Consider the following 13,343-nt stretch of genomic DNA (forward strand, 5'->3'; position numbering starts at 1 on the left):
GTGGTGGTAAACGTCGAAGCCCTGTTCGTCAGGGAAAGCCCGGAGCCCCGATGTCTGTGGTGCTGTAGATGCACTGCCAATGGCCGGGGAGCAGCAGCAAGAGCTTGACTGGCTGGCACTTTTTTTGTGGGAGCAATCGTCCGACGTTCGTGATTTTTCGGGTTTTTTTGGCGTGGGCGACCAGGTGCAGGTGGTGGTATACGTCGAAGCCCTGTTCGTCAGGGAAAGCCCGGAGCCCCGATGTCTGTGGTGCTGTAGATGCGCTGCCAATGGCCGCTGAGGAGCAGCAGGGGCTTGACTGGCTGACACTTTTTGTGTGGCAGCAATCGTCAGACGTTCGTGATTTTTCGGGTTTTTTTGGAGTGGGCGCCCAGGTGCAGCTGGTGGTAAACGTCGAAGCCCTTTTCGTCAGGGAAAGCCCAGAGCCCCGATGTCTGTGGTGCTGTAGATGCGCTGCCAATGGTCAGTGAGGAGCAGCAAGAGCTTGACTGGCTGGCACTTTTTGTGTGGGAGCAATCGTCCGACGTTCATGATTTTTCGGGGTTTTTTTCAGTGGGCCCCCCAGATGCAGCTGGTGGTAAACATCGAAGCCCTGTTCGTCAGGGAAAGCCCGGAGCCCCGATGTCTGTGGTGCTGTAGATGCGCTGCCAGTGGCCGCTGAGAAGCAGCAGGAAATTGACTGGCTGGCACTTTCGGTGTGGAAGCAATCGTCCGACGTTCGTGATTTTTCGGGTTTTTTTGGAGTGGGTGCCCAGGTGCAGCTGGTGGTAAACATCGAAGCCCTGTTCGTCAGGGAGTGCCCGGAGCCCCGATGTCTCTGGTGCGGTAGATGCGCTGCCAATGGCCGCTGAGGAGCAGCAGGAGCTTGACTGGCTGGCACTTTCCGTGTGGGAGCAATCGTCCGACGTTCGTGATTTTTCGGGTTTTTTTGGCGTGGGCGACCAGGTGCAGATGGTGGTAAACGTCGAAGCCCTGTTCGTCAGGGAAAGCCCGGAGCCCCGATGTCTGTGGTGCTGTAGATGCGCTGCCAATGGCCGCTGAGGAGCAGCAAGAGCTTGACTGGCTGGCACTTTTTGTGTGGGGGCAATCGTCCGACGTTCATGATTTTTCGGGTTTTTTTGGAGTGGGCGCCCAGGTGCAGCTGGTGGTAAACGTCGAAGCCCTGTTCGTCAGGGAAAGCCCGGAGCCCCGATGTCTGTGGTGCTGTAGATGCGCTGACAATGGCCGGGGAGGAGCAGCAAGAGCTTGACTGGCTGGCACTTTCGGTGTGGGAGCAATCGTCCGATGTTCGTGATTTTTCGGGGTTTTCTTTTCAGTGGGCGCCCAGGTGCAGCTGGTGGTAAACGTCGAAGCCCTGTTCGTCAGGGAAAGCCCGGAGCACCGATGTGTGTGGTGCTGTAGATGCGCTGCCAATGGCCGGTGAGGAGCAGCAGGAGCTTGACTGGCTGGCACTTTCGGTGTGGGAGCAATTGTCCGATGTTCGTGATTTTTCGGGGTTTTTTTCAGTGGGCCCCCCAGGTGCAGCTGGTGGTAAACGTCGAAGCCCTGTTCGTGAGGGAAAGCCTGGAGCCCCGATGTCTGTGGTGCTGTAGATGGGCTGCCAATGGCCGGCGATGAGCAGCAAGAGCTTGACTGGCTGGCACTTTTTGTGTGGGAGCAATCGTCCGACATTCGTGATTTTTAGGGTTTTTTTTTAGTGGGCGCCCAGACGCAGCTGGTGGTAAACGTCGAAGCCCTGTTCGTCAGGGAAAGCCCGGAGCCCCGATGTCTGTGGTGCTGTAGATGCGCTGCCAATGGCCGGTGAGGAGCAGCAGGAGCTTGACTGGCTGGCACTTCTTGTGTGGGAGCAATCGTTCGACGTTCGTGATTTTTCGGGTTTTTTTTGGCGTGGGCGACCAGGTGCAGATGGTGGTAAACGTCGAAGCCCTGTTCGTCAGGGAAAGCCCGGAGCCCCGATGTCTGTGGTGCTGTAGATGCGCTGCCAATGGCCGGTGAGGAGTAGCAAGAGCTTGAGTTGCTGGCACTTTCGGTGTGGGAGCAATCGTCCAACGTTCGTGATTTTTCTTGGGTTTTTTTCCAATGGGCGCCCAGGTGCAGGTGGTGGTAAACGTCGAAGCCCTGTTCGTCAGGGAAAGCCTGGAGCCCCGATGTCTGTGGTGCTGTAGATGCGCTGCCAATGGCCGGTGAGGAGCAGCAAGAGCTTGACTGGCTGGCACTTTTGGTGTGGGAGCAATCGTCCGACGTTCGTGATTTTTCGGGTTTTTTTTGGAGTGGGCGCCCAGGTGCAGGTGGTGGTAAATGTTGAAACCCTGTTCGTGAGGGAAAGCCCGGAGCCCCGATGTCTGTGGTGCTGTAGATGGGCTGCCAATGGCCGGTGAGGAGCAGCAAGAGCTTGAGTTGCTGGCATTTTCGGTGTGGGAGCAATCGTCCGACATTCGTGATTTTTTGGGGTTTTTTTCCAATGGGTGTCCAGGTGCAGATGGTGGTAAACGTCGAAGCCCTGTTCGTCAGGGAAAGCCTGGATGCGTGATGTCTGTGGTGCTGTAGATGCGCTGCCAATGGCCGGGGAGGAGCAGCAAGAGCTTGAGTGGCTGGCACATTCGGTGTGGGAGCAATCGTCCGATGTTCGTGATTTTTCGGGGTTTTTTTCAGTGGGCCCCCCATGTGCAGCTGGTGGTAAACGTCGAAGCCCTGTTCGTGAGGGAAAGCCTGGAGCCCCTATGTCTGTGGTGCTGTAGATGGGCTGCCAATGGCCGGTGATGAGCAGCAAGAGCTTGACTGGCTGGCACTTTTTGTGTGGGAGCAATCGTCAGACGTTCGTGATTTTTCGGGTTTTTTTGGCGTGGGCGACCAGGTGCAGATGGTGGTAAACGTCGAAGCCCTGTTCGTCAGGGAAAGCCCGGAGCCCCGATGTCTGTGGTGCTGTAGATGCGCTGCCAATGGCCGGTGAGGAGCAGTAGGAGCTTGACTGGCTGGCACTTTTTGTGTGGGAGCAATCGTCCGACGTACATGATTTTTCGGGTTTTTTTGGAGTGGGCGCCCAGGTGCAGCTGGTGGTAAACGTCGAAGCCCTGTTCGTCAGGGAAAGCCCGGAGCCCCGATGTCTGTGCTGCTGTAGATGCGCTGCCAATGGCCGGTGAGGAGCAGCAAGAGCTTGACTGGCTGGCACTTTCGGTGTGGGAGCAATCGTCCGACGTTCGTGATTTTTCGGGTTTTTTTGGAGTGGGCGACCCGGTGCAGCTGGTGGTAAACGTCGAAGGCCTGTTCATCAGGGAAAGCCCGGAGTCCCGATGTCTGTGGTGCTGTAGATGCGCTGCCAATGGCCGGGGAGGAGCAGCAAGAGCTTGACTGGCTGGCACTTTCGGTGTGGGAGCAATCGTCCGATGTTCGTGATTTTTCGGGGTTTTCTTTTCAGTGGGCGCCCAGGTGCAGCTGGTGGTAAACGTCGAAGCCCTGTTCGTCAGGGAAAGCCCGGAGCCCCGATGTCTGTGGTGCTGTAGATGCGCTGCCAATGGCCGCTGAGGAGCAGCAAGAGCTTGAGTGGCTGGCACTTTCGGTGTGGGAGCAATCGTCCGATGTTCGTGATTTTTCGGGGTTTTTTTCAGTGGGCCCCCCAGGTGCAGCTGGTGGTAAACGTCGAAGCCCTGTTCGTCAGGGAAAGCCCGGAGCCCCTATGTCTGTGGTGCTGTAGATGGGCTGCCAATGGCCGGTGATGAGCAGCAAGAGCTTGACTGGCTGGCACATTTTGTGTGGGAGCAATCGTCCGACATTCGTGATTTTTTGGGTTTTTTTTTAGTGGGCGCCCAGACGCAGCTGGTGGTAAACGTCGAAGCCCTGTTCGTCAGGGAAAGCCCGGAGCCCCGATGTCTGTGGTGCTGTAGATGCGCTGCCAATGGCCGGTGAGGAGTAGCAAGAGCTTGAGTTGCTGCCACTTTCGGTGTGGGAGCAATCGTCCAACGTTCGTGATTTTTCTTGGGTTTTTTTCCAATGGGCGCCCAGGTGCAGGTGGTGGTAAACGTCGAAGCCCTGTTCATCAGGGAAAGCCCGGAGCCCCGATGTCTGTGGTGCTGTAGATGCGCTGCCAATGGCCGCTGAGGAGCAGCAGGAGCTTGACTGGCTGGAACTTTTTGTGTGGGAGCAATCGTCCGACGTTCGTGATTTTTCGGGTTATTTTGGAGTGTGCGACCAGGTGCAGCTGCTGGTAAACGTCAAAGCCCTGTTCGTCAGGGAAATCCCGGAGCCCCGATGTCTGTCGTGCTGTAGATGCGCTGCCAATGGCCAGTTTGATACAGCAAGAGCTTGACTGGCTGGCACTTTCGGAGTGGGAGCAATCGTCCTACGTTCATGACTTTCGGGGTTTTTTTCAGTGGGCCCCCCAGGTGCAGCTGGTGGTAAACGTCGAAGCCCTGTACGTCAGGGAAAGCCCGGAGCCCCAGTGTCTGTGGTGCTGTAGATGCGCTGCCAGTGGCCGGTGATGAGGAGCAAGAGCTTGAGTTGCTGGCACTTTTTGTGTGGGAGCAATCGTCCAACGTTCATGATTTTCTTGGGTTTTTTTCCAATGGGCGCCCAGGTGCAGCTGGTGGTAAACGTCGAAGGCCTGTTCGTCAGGGAAAGCCCGGAGGCCCGATGTCTGTGGTGCTGTAGATGCGCTGCCAATGGCCGCTGAGGAGCAGCAAGAGCTTGACTGGCTGGCACTTTTTTTGTAGGAGCAATCGTCCGACGTTCGTGATTTTTCGGGTTTTTTTGGAGTGGGCGCCCAGGTGCAGCTGGTGGTAAACGTCGAAGCCCTGTTCGTGAGGGAAAGCCTGGAGCCCCGATGTCTGTGGTGCTGTAGATGCGCTGCCAATGGCCGGTGAGGAGTAGCAAGAGCTTGACTGGCTGGCACTTTCGGTGTGGGAGCAATCGTCCAACGTTCGTGATTTTTCTTGGTTTTTTTTCCAATGGGCGCCCAGGTGCAGGTGGTGGTAAACGTCGAAGCCCTGTTCGTCAGGGAAAGCCCGGAGCCCCGATGTCTGTGGTGCTGTAGATGCGCTGCCAATGGCCGGTGAGGAGCAGCAAGAGCTTGACTGGCTGGCACTTTTGGTGTGGGAGCAATCGTCCGACGTTCATGATTTTTCGGGTTTTTTTTGGAGTGGTCGCCCAGGTGCAGGTGGTGGTAAATGTTGAAGCCCTGTTCGTCAGGGAAAGCCCGGAGCCCCGATGTCTGTGGTGCTGTAGATGGGCTGCCAATGGCCGGTGAGGAGCAGCAAGAGCTTGAGTTGCTGGCACTTTCGGTGTGGGAGCAATCGTCCGACGTTCGTGATTTTTCTTGGGTTTTTTTCCAATGGGTGTCCAGGTGCAGATGGTGGTAAACGTCGAAGCCCTGTTCGTCAGGGAAAGCCCGGAGGCCTGATGTCTGTGGTGCTGTAGATGCGCTGCCAATGGCCGGGGAGGAGCAGCAAGAGCTTGAGTGGCTGGCACTTTCGGTGTGGGAGCAATCGTCCGATGTTCATGATTTTTCGGGTTTTTTTTCAGTGGGCCCCCCATGTGCAGATGGTGGTAAACGTCGAAGCCCTGTTCGTGAGGGAAAGCCCGGAGCCCCGATGTCTGTGGTGCTGTAGATGCGCTGCCAATGGCCGCTGAGGAGCAGCAGGAGCTTGACTGGCTGGCACTTTTTGTGTGGGAGCAATCGTCCGACGTACATGATTTTTCGGGTTTTTTTGGAGTGGGCGCCCAGGTGCAGCTGGTGGTAAACGTCGAAGCCCTGTTCGTCAGGGAAAGCCCGGAGCCCCGATGTCTCTGGTGCGGTAGATGCGCTGCCAATGGCCGCTGAGGAGCAGCAGGAGCTTGACTGGCTGGCACTTTTTTTGTGGGAGCAATCGTCCGACGTTCGTGATTTTTCGGGTTTTTTTGGCGTGGGCGACCAGGTGCAGATGGTGGTAAACGTCGAAGCCCTGTTCGTCAGGGAAAGCCCGGAGCCCCGATGTCTGTGGTGCTGTAGATGCGCTGCCAATGGCCGGTGAGGAGTAGCAAGAGCTTGAGTTGCTGGCACTTTCGGTGTGGGAGCAATCGTCCAACGTTCGTGATTTTTCTTGGGTTTTTTTCCAATGGGCGCCCAGGTGCAGGTGGTGGTAAAAGTCAAAGCCCTGTTCGTCAGGGAAAGCCCGGAGCCCCGATGTCTGTGGTGCTGTAGATGCGCTGCCAATGGCCGCTGAGGAGCAGGAAGAGCTTGACTGGCTGGCACTTTTTGTGTGGGAGCAATCGTCCGACGTTCGTGATTTTTTGGGGTTTTTTTTAGTGGGCCCCCCAGGTGCAGGTGGTGGTAAACGTCGAAGCCCTGTTCGTCAGGGAAAGCCCGGAGCCCCGATGTCTGTGGTGCTGTAGATGCGCTGCCAATGGCCGGTGAGGAGCAGCAGGAGCTTGACTGGCTGGCACTTTTTTTGTGGGAGCAATCGTCCGACGTTCGTGATTTTTCGGGTTTTTTTGGAGTGGGCGACCAGGTGCAGCTGGTGGTAAACGTCGAAGCCCTGTTCGTCAGGGAAAGCCCGTAGCCCCGATGTCTGTGGTGCTGTAGATGCGCTGCCAATGGCCGGTGAGGAGTAGCAAGAGCTTGAGTTGCTGGCACTTTCGGTGTGGGAGCAATCGTCCAACGTTCGTGATTTTTCTTGGGTTTTTTTCCAATGGGCGCCCAGGTGCAGGTGGTGGTAAACGTCGAAGCCCTGTTCGTCAGGGAAAGCCCGGAGCCCCGATGTCTGTGGTGCTGTAGATGCACTGCCAATGGCCGGGGAGCAGCAGCAAGAGCTTGACTGGCTGGCACTTTCGGTGTGGGAGCAATCGTCCGACGTTCGTGATTTTTCGGGGTTTTTTTGGAGTGGGCGCCCAGGTGCAGCTGGTGGTAAACGTCGAAGCCCTGTTCGTCAGGGAAAGCCCGGAGCCCCGATGTCTGTGGTGCTGTAGATGCGCTGCCAATGGCCGCTGAGGAGCAGCAGGAGCTTGACTGGCTGGCACTTCTTGTGTGGGAGCAATCGTCCAACGTTCGTGATTTTTCGGGTTTTTTTGGAGTGGGCGACCAGGTGCAGCTGGTGGTAAATGTCGAAGCCCTGTTCGTCAGGGAAAGCCCGGAGCCCCGATGTCTGTGGTGCTGTAGATGCTCTGCCAATGGCCGGGTAGGAGCAGCAAGTGCTTGACTGGCTGGCACTTTCGGTGTGGGAGCAATCGTCCAACGTTCGTGATTTTTCTTGGGTTTTTTTCCAAATGGCGCCCAGGTGCAGCTGGTGGTAAACGTCGAAGCCCTGTTCGTCAGGGAAAGCCCGGAGCCCCGATGTCTGTGGTGCTGTAGATGTGCTGCCAATGGCCGGTGAGGAGCAGCAGGAGCTTGACTGGCTGGCATTTTTTTTTGTGGGAGCAATCGTCCGACGTTCGTGATTTTTTGGGTTTTTTTGGCGTGGGCGACCAGGTGCAGCTGGTGGTAAACGTCGAAGCCCTGTTCGTCAGGGAAAGCCCGGAGCCCCGATGTCTGTGGTGCTGTAGATGCGCTGCCAATGGCCGGTGAGGAGTAGCAAGAGCTTGAGTTGCTGGCACTTTTGGTGCGGGAGCAATCGTCCAACGTTCGTGATTTTTCTTGGGTTTTTTTCCAATGGGCGCCCAGGTGCAGGTGGTGGTAAACGTCGAAGCCCTGTTCGTCAGGGAAAGCCCGGAGCCACGATGTCTGTGGTGCTGTAGATGCGCTGCCAATGGCCGCTGAGGAGCAGCAGGAGCTTGACTGGCTGGCACTTCTTGTGTGGGAGCAATCGTCCGACGTTCGTGATTTTTCGGGTTTTTTTTGGAGTGGGCGCCCAGATGCAGCTGGTGGTAAATGTCGAAGCCCTGTTCGTCAGGGAAAGCCCGGAGCCCCGATGTCTGTGGTGCTGTAGATGCGCTGCCAACGGCCAGGGAGGAGCAGCAAAAGCTGGACTGGCTTGCACTTTCGGAGTGGGAGCAATCGACCGACGTTCGTGATTTTTCGGGTTTTTTTGGAGTGGGCGCCCAGGTGCAGCTGGTGGTAAACGTCGAAGCCCTGTTCGTCAGGGAAAGCCCGGAGCCCCAATGTCTGTGGTGCTGTAGATGTGCTGCCAATGGCCGGTGGTGAGCAGCAAGAGCTTGAGTTGCTGGCAATTTCGGTGTGGGAGCAATCATCCAACGTTCGTGATTTTTCTTGGGTTTTTTTCCAATGGGCGCCCAGATGCAGGTGGTGGTAAACGTCGAAGCCCTGTTTGTCAGGGAAAGCCCGGAGCCCCGATGTCTGTGGTGCTGTAGATGCGCTGCCAATGGCCGGTGAGGAGCAGCAAGAGCTTGACTGGCTGGCATTTTCGGTGTGGGAGCAATCGTCCGACGTTCGTGATTTTTTGGGGTTTTTTTCAGTGGGCCCCCCAGGTGCAGCTGGTGGTAAAGGTCGAAGCCCTGTTCGTCAGGGAAAGCCCGGAGCCCCGATGTCTGTGGTGCTGTAGATGCGCTGCCAACGGCCGGTGAGGAGCAGCAAGAGCTTGACTGGCTGACACTTTTTGTGTGGCAGCAATCGTCAGACGTTCGTGATTTTTCAGGTTTTTTTGGAGTGGGCGCCCAGGTGCAGCTGGTGGTAAAGGTCGAAGCCCTGTTCGTCAGGGAAAGCCCGGAGCCCCGATGTCTGTGGTGCTGTAGATGCGCTGCCAACGGCCGGTGAGGAGCAGCAGGAGCTTGACTGGCTGACACTTTTTGTGTGGCAGCAATCGTCAGACGTTCGTGATTTTTCAGGTTTTTTTGGAGTGGGCGCCCAGGTGCAGCTGGTGGTAAACGTCGAAGCCCTGTTCGTCAGGGAAAGCCCGGAGCCCCGATGTCTGTGGTGCTGTAGATGCGCTGCCAACGGCCGGTGAGGAGCAGCAAGAGCTTGACTGGCTGGCACTTTTGGTGTGGGAGCAATCGTCCGACGTTCATGATTTTACGGGGTTTTTTTCAGTGGGCCCCCCAGGTGCAGCTGGTGGTAAACGTCGAAGCCCTGTTCGTCAGGGAAAGCCCGGAGCCCCAATGTCTGTGGTGCTGTAGATGTGCTGCCAATGGCCGGTGAGGAGCAGCAAGAGCTTGAGTTGCTGGCAATTTCGGTGTGGGAGCAATCATCCAACGTTCGTGATTTTTCTTGGGTTTTTTTCCAATGGGCGCCCAGGTGCAGGTGGTGGTAAACGTCGAAGCCCTGTTTGTCAGGGAAAGCCCGGAGCCCCGATGTCTGTGGTGCTGTAGATGCGCTGCCAATGGCCGGTGAGGAGCAGCAAGAGCTTGACTGGCTGGCATTTTCGGTGTGGGAGCAATCGTCCGACGTTCGTGATTTTTCGGGTTTTTCTGGAGTGGGCGACCAGTCGCAGGTGGTGGTAAATGTCGAAGCCCTGTTCGTCAGGGAAAGCCCGGAGCCCCGATGTCTGTGGTGCTGTAGATGCGCTGCCAATGGCCGCTGAGGAGCAGCAGGAGCTTCACTGGCTGGCACTTTTTGTGTGGGAGCAATCGTCCGACGTTCGTGATTTTTCGGGTTTTTTTTTAGTGAGCGCTCAGGCGCAGCTGGTGGTAAATGTCGAAGCACTGTTCGTCAGGGAAAGCCCAGAGCCCCGATGTCTGTGGCGCTGTAGATGCGCTGCCAATGGCCGGGGAGGAGCAGCAAGAGCTTGACTGGCTGGCACTTTCGGTGTGGGAGCAATCGTCCGACGTTCATGATTTTTTGGGGTTTTTTTCAGTGGGCCCCCCAGGTGCAGCTGGTGGTAAACGTCGAAGCCCTGTTCGTCAGGGAAAGCCCGGAGCCCCGATGTCTGTGGTGCTGTAGATGCGCTGCCAATGGCCGGGGAGAAGCAGCAAGAGATTGACTGGCTGGCACTTTCGGTGTGGGAGCAATCGTCCGATGTTCGTGATTTTTCGGGGTTTTTTTGGAGTGGGCGCCCAGGTGCAGCTGGTGGTAAATATCGAAGTCCTGTTCGTCAGGGAAAGCCCGGAGCCCCGATGTCTGTGGTGCTGTAGATGCGCTGCCAATGGCCGCTGAGGAGCAGCAGGAGCTTGACTGGCTGACACTTTTTGTGTGGCAGCAATCGTCAGACGTTCGTGATTTTTCGGGTTTATTTGGAGTGGGTGCCCAGGTGCAGCTGGTGGTAAACGTCGAAGCCCTGTTCGTCAGGGAAAGCCCGGAGCCCCAATGTCTGTGGTGCTGTAGATGTGCTGCCAATGGCCGGTGGTGAGCAGCAAGAGCTTGAGTTGCTGGCAATTTCGGTGTGGGAGCAATCATCCAACGTTCGTGATTTTTCTTGGGTTTTTTTCCAATGGGCGCCCAGATGCAGGTGGTGGTAAACGTCGAAGCCCTGTTTGTCAGGGAAAGCCCGGAGCCCCGATGTCTGTGGTGCTGTAGATGCGCTGCCAATGGCCGGTGAGGAGCAGCAAGAGCTTGACTGGCTGGCATTTTCGGTGTGGGAGCAATCGTCCGACGTTCGTGATTTTTTGGGGTTTTTTTCAGTGGGCCCCCCAGGTGCAGCTGGTGGTAAAGGTCGAAGCCCTGTTCGTCAGGGAAAGCCCGGAGCCCCGATGTCTGTGGTGCTGTAGATGCGCTGCCAACGGCCGGTGAGGAGCAGCAAGAGCTTGACTGGCTGACACTTTTTGTGTGGCAGCAATCGTCAGACGTTCGTGATTTTTCAGGTTTTTTTGGAGTGGGCGCCCAGGTGCAGCTGGTGGTAAAGGTCGAAGCCCTGTTCGTCAGGGAAAGCCCGGAGCCCCGATGTCTGTGGTGCTGTAGATGCGCTGCCAACGGCCGGTGAGGAGCAGCAGGAGCTTGACTGGCTGACACTTTTTGTGTGGCAGCAATCGTCAGACGTTCGTGATTTTTCAGGTTTTTTTGGAGTGGGCGCCCAGGTGCAGCTGGTGGTAAACGTCGAAGCCCTGTTCGTCAGGGAAAGCCCGGAGCCCCGATGTCTGTGGTGCTGTAGATGCGCTGCCAACGGCCGGTGAGGAGCAGCAAGAGCTTGACTGGCTGGCACTTTTGGTGTGGGAGCAATCGTCCGACGTTCATGATTTTACGGGGTTTTTTTCAGTGGGCCCCCCAGGTGCAGCTGGTGGTAAACGTCGAAGCCCTGTTCGTCAGGGAAAGCCCGGAGCCCCAATGTCTGTGGTGCTGTAGATGTGCTGCCAATGGCCGGTGGTGAGCAGCAAGAGCTTGAGTTGCTGGCAATTTCGGTGTGGGAGCAATCATCCAACGTTCGTGATTTTTCTTGGGTTTTTTTCCAATGGGCGCCCAGGTGCAGGTGGTGGTAAACGTCGAAGCCCTGTTTGTCAGGGAAAGCCCGGAGCCCCGATGTCTGTGGTGCTGTAGATGCGCTGCCAATGGCCGGTGAGGAGCAGCAAGAGCTTGACTGGCTGGCATTTTCGGTGTGGGAGCAATCGTCCGACGTTCGTGATTTTTCGGGTTTTTCTGGAGTGGGCGACCAGTCGCAGGTGGTGGTAAATGTCGAAGCCCTGTTCGTCAGGGAAAGCCCGGAGCCCCGATGTCTGTGGTGCTGTAGATGCGCTGCCAATGGCCGCTGAGGAGCAGCAGGAGCTTCACTGGCTGGCACTTTTTGTGTGGGAGCAATCGTCCGACGTTCGTGATTTTTCGGGTTTTTTTTTAGTGAGCGCTCAGGCGCAGCTGGTGGTAAATGTCGAAGCACTGTTCGTCAGGGAAAGCCCAGAGCCCCGATGTCTGTGGCGCTGTAGATGCGCTGCCAATGGCCGGGGAGGAGCAGCAAGAGCTTGACTGGCTGGCACTTTCGGTGTGGGAGCAATCGTCCGACGTTCATGATTTTTTGGGGTTTTTTTCAGTGGGCCCCCCAGGTGCAGCTGGTGGTAAACGTCGAAGCCCTGTTCGTCAGGGAAAGCCCGGAGCCCCGATGTCTGTGGTGCTGTAGATGCGCTGCCAATGGCCGGGGAGAAGCAGCAAGAGATTGACTGGCTGGCACTTTCGGTGTGGGAGCAATCGTCCGATGTTCGTGATTTTTCGGGGTTTTTTTGGAGTGGGCGCCCAGGTGCAGCTGGTGGTAAATATCGAAGTCCTGTTCGTCAGGGAAAGCCCGGAGCCCCGATGTCTGTGGTGCTGTAGATGCGCTGCCAATGGCCGCTGAGGAGCAGCAGGAGCTTGACTGGCTGACACTTTTTGTGTGGCAGCAATCGTCAGACGTTCGTGATTTTTCGGGTTTATTTGGAGTGGGTGCCCAGGTGCAGCTGGTGGTAAACGTCGAAGCCCTGTTCGTCAGGGAAAGCCCGGAGCCCCGATGTCTGTGGTGCTGTAGATGCGCTGCCAATGGCCGCTGAGGAGCAGCAGGAGCTTGACTGGCTGGCACTTCTTGTGTGGGAGCAATCGTCCAACGTTCGTGATTTTTCGGGTTTTTTTGGAGTGGGCGACCAGGTGCAGCTGGTGGTAAATGTCGAAGCCCTGTTCGTCAGGGAAAGCCCGGAGCCCCGATGTCTGTGGTGCTGTAGATGCTCTGCCAATGGCCGGGTAGGAGCAGCAAGTGCTTGACTGGCTGGCACTTTCGGTGTGGGAGCAATCGTCCAACGTTCGTGATTTTTCTTGGGTTTTTTTCCAAATGGCGCCCAGGTGCAGCTGGTGGTAAACGTCGAAGCCCTGTTCGTCAGGGAAAGCCCGGAGCCCCGATGTCTGTGGTGCTGTAGATGCGCTGCCAATGGCCGGTGAGGAGTAGCAAGAGCTTGAGTTGCTGGCACTTTCGGTGCGGGAGCAATCGTCCAACGTTCGTGATTTTTCTTGGGTTTTTTTCCAATGGGCGCCCAGGTGCAGGTGGTGGTAAACGTCGAAGCCCTGTTCGTCAGGGAAAGCCCGGAGCCACGATGTCTGTGGTGCTGTAGATGCGCTGCCAATGGCCGCTGAGGAGCAGCAGGAGCTTGACTGGCTGGCACTTCTTGTGTGGGAGCAATCGTCCGACGTTCGTGATTTTTCGGGTTTTTTTTGGAGTGGGCGCCCAGATGCAGCTGGTGGTAAATGTCGAAGCCCTGTTCGTCAGGGAAAGCCCGGAGCCCCGATGTCTGTGGTGCTGTAGATGCGCTGCCAACGGCCAGGGAGGAGCAGCAAAAGCTGGACTGGCTTGCACTTTCGGAGTGGGAGCAATCGACCGACGTTCGTGATTTTTCGGGTTTTTTTGGAGTGGGCGCCCAGGTGCAGCTGGTGGTAAACGTCGAAGCCCTGTTCGTCAGGGAAAGCCCGGAGCCCCAATGTCTGTGGTGCTGTAGATGTGCTGCCAATGGCCGGTGGTGAGCAGCAAGAGCTTGAGTTGCTGGCAATTTCGGTGTGGGAGCAATCATCCAACGTTCGTGATTTTTCTTGGGTTTTTTTCCAATGG

Source organism: Chlamydotis macqueenii, chromosome W (assembly GCF_036417535.1).
Source record: "Chlamydotis macqueenii isolate bChlMac1 chromosome W, bChlMac1.mat, whole genome shotgun sequence".
Classification (NCBI taxonomy): Eukaryota; Metazoa; Chordata; class Aves; order Otidiformes; family Otididae; genus Chlamydotis; species Chlamydotis macqueenii.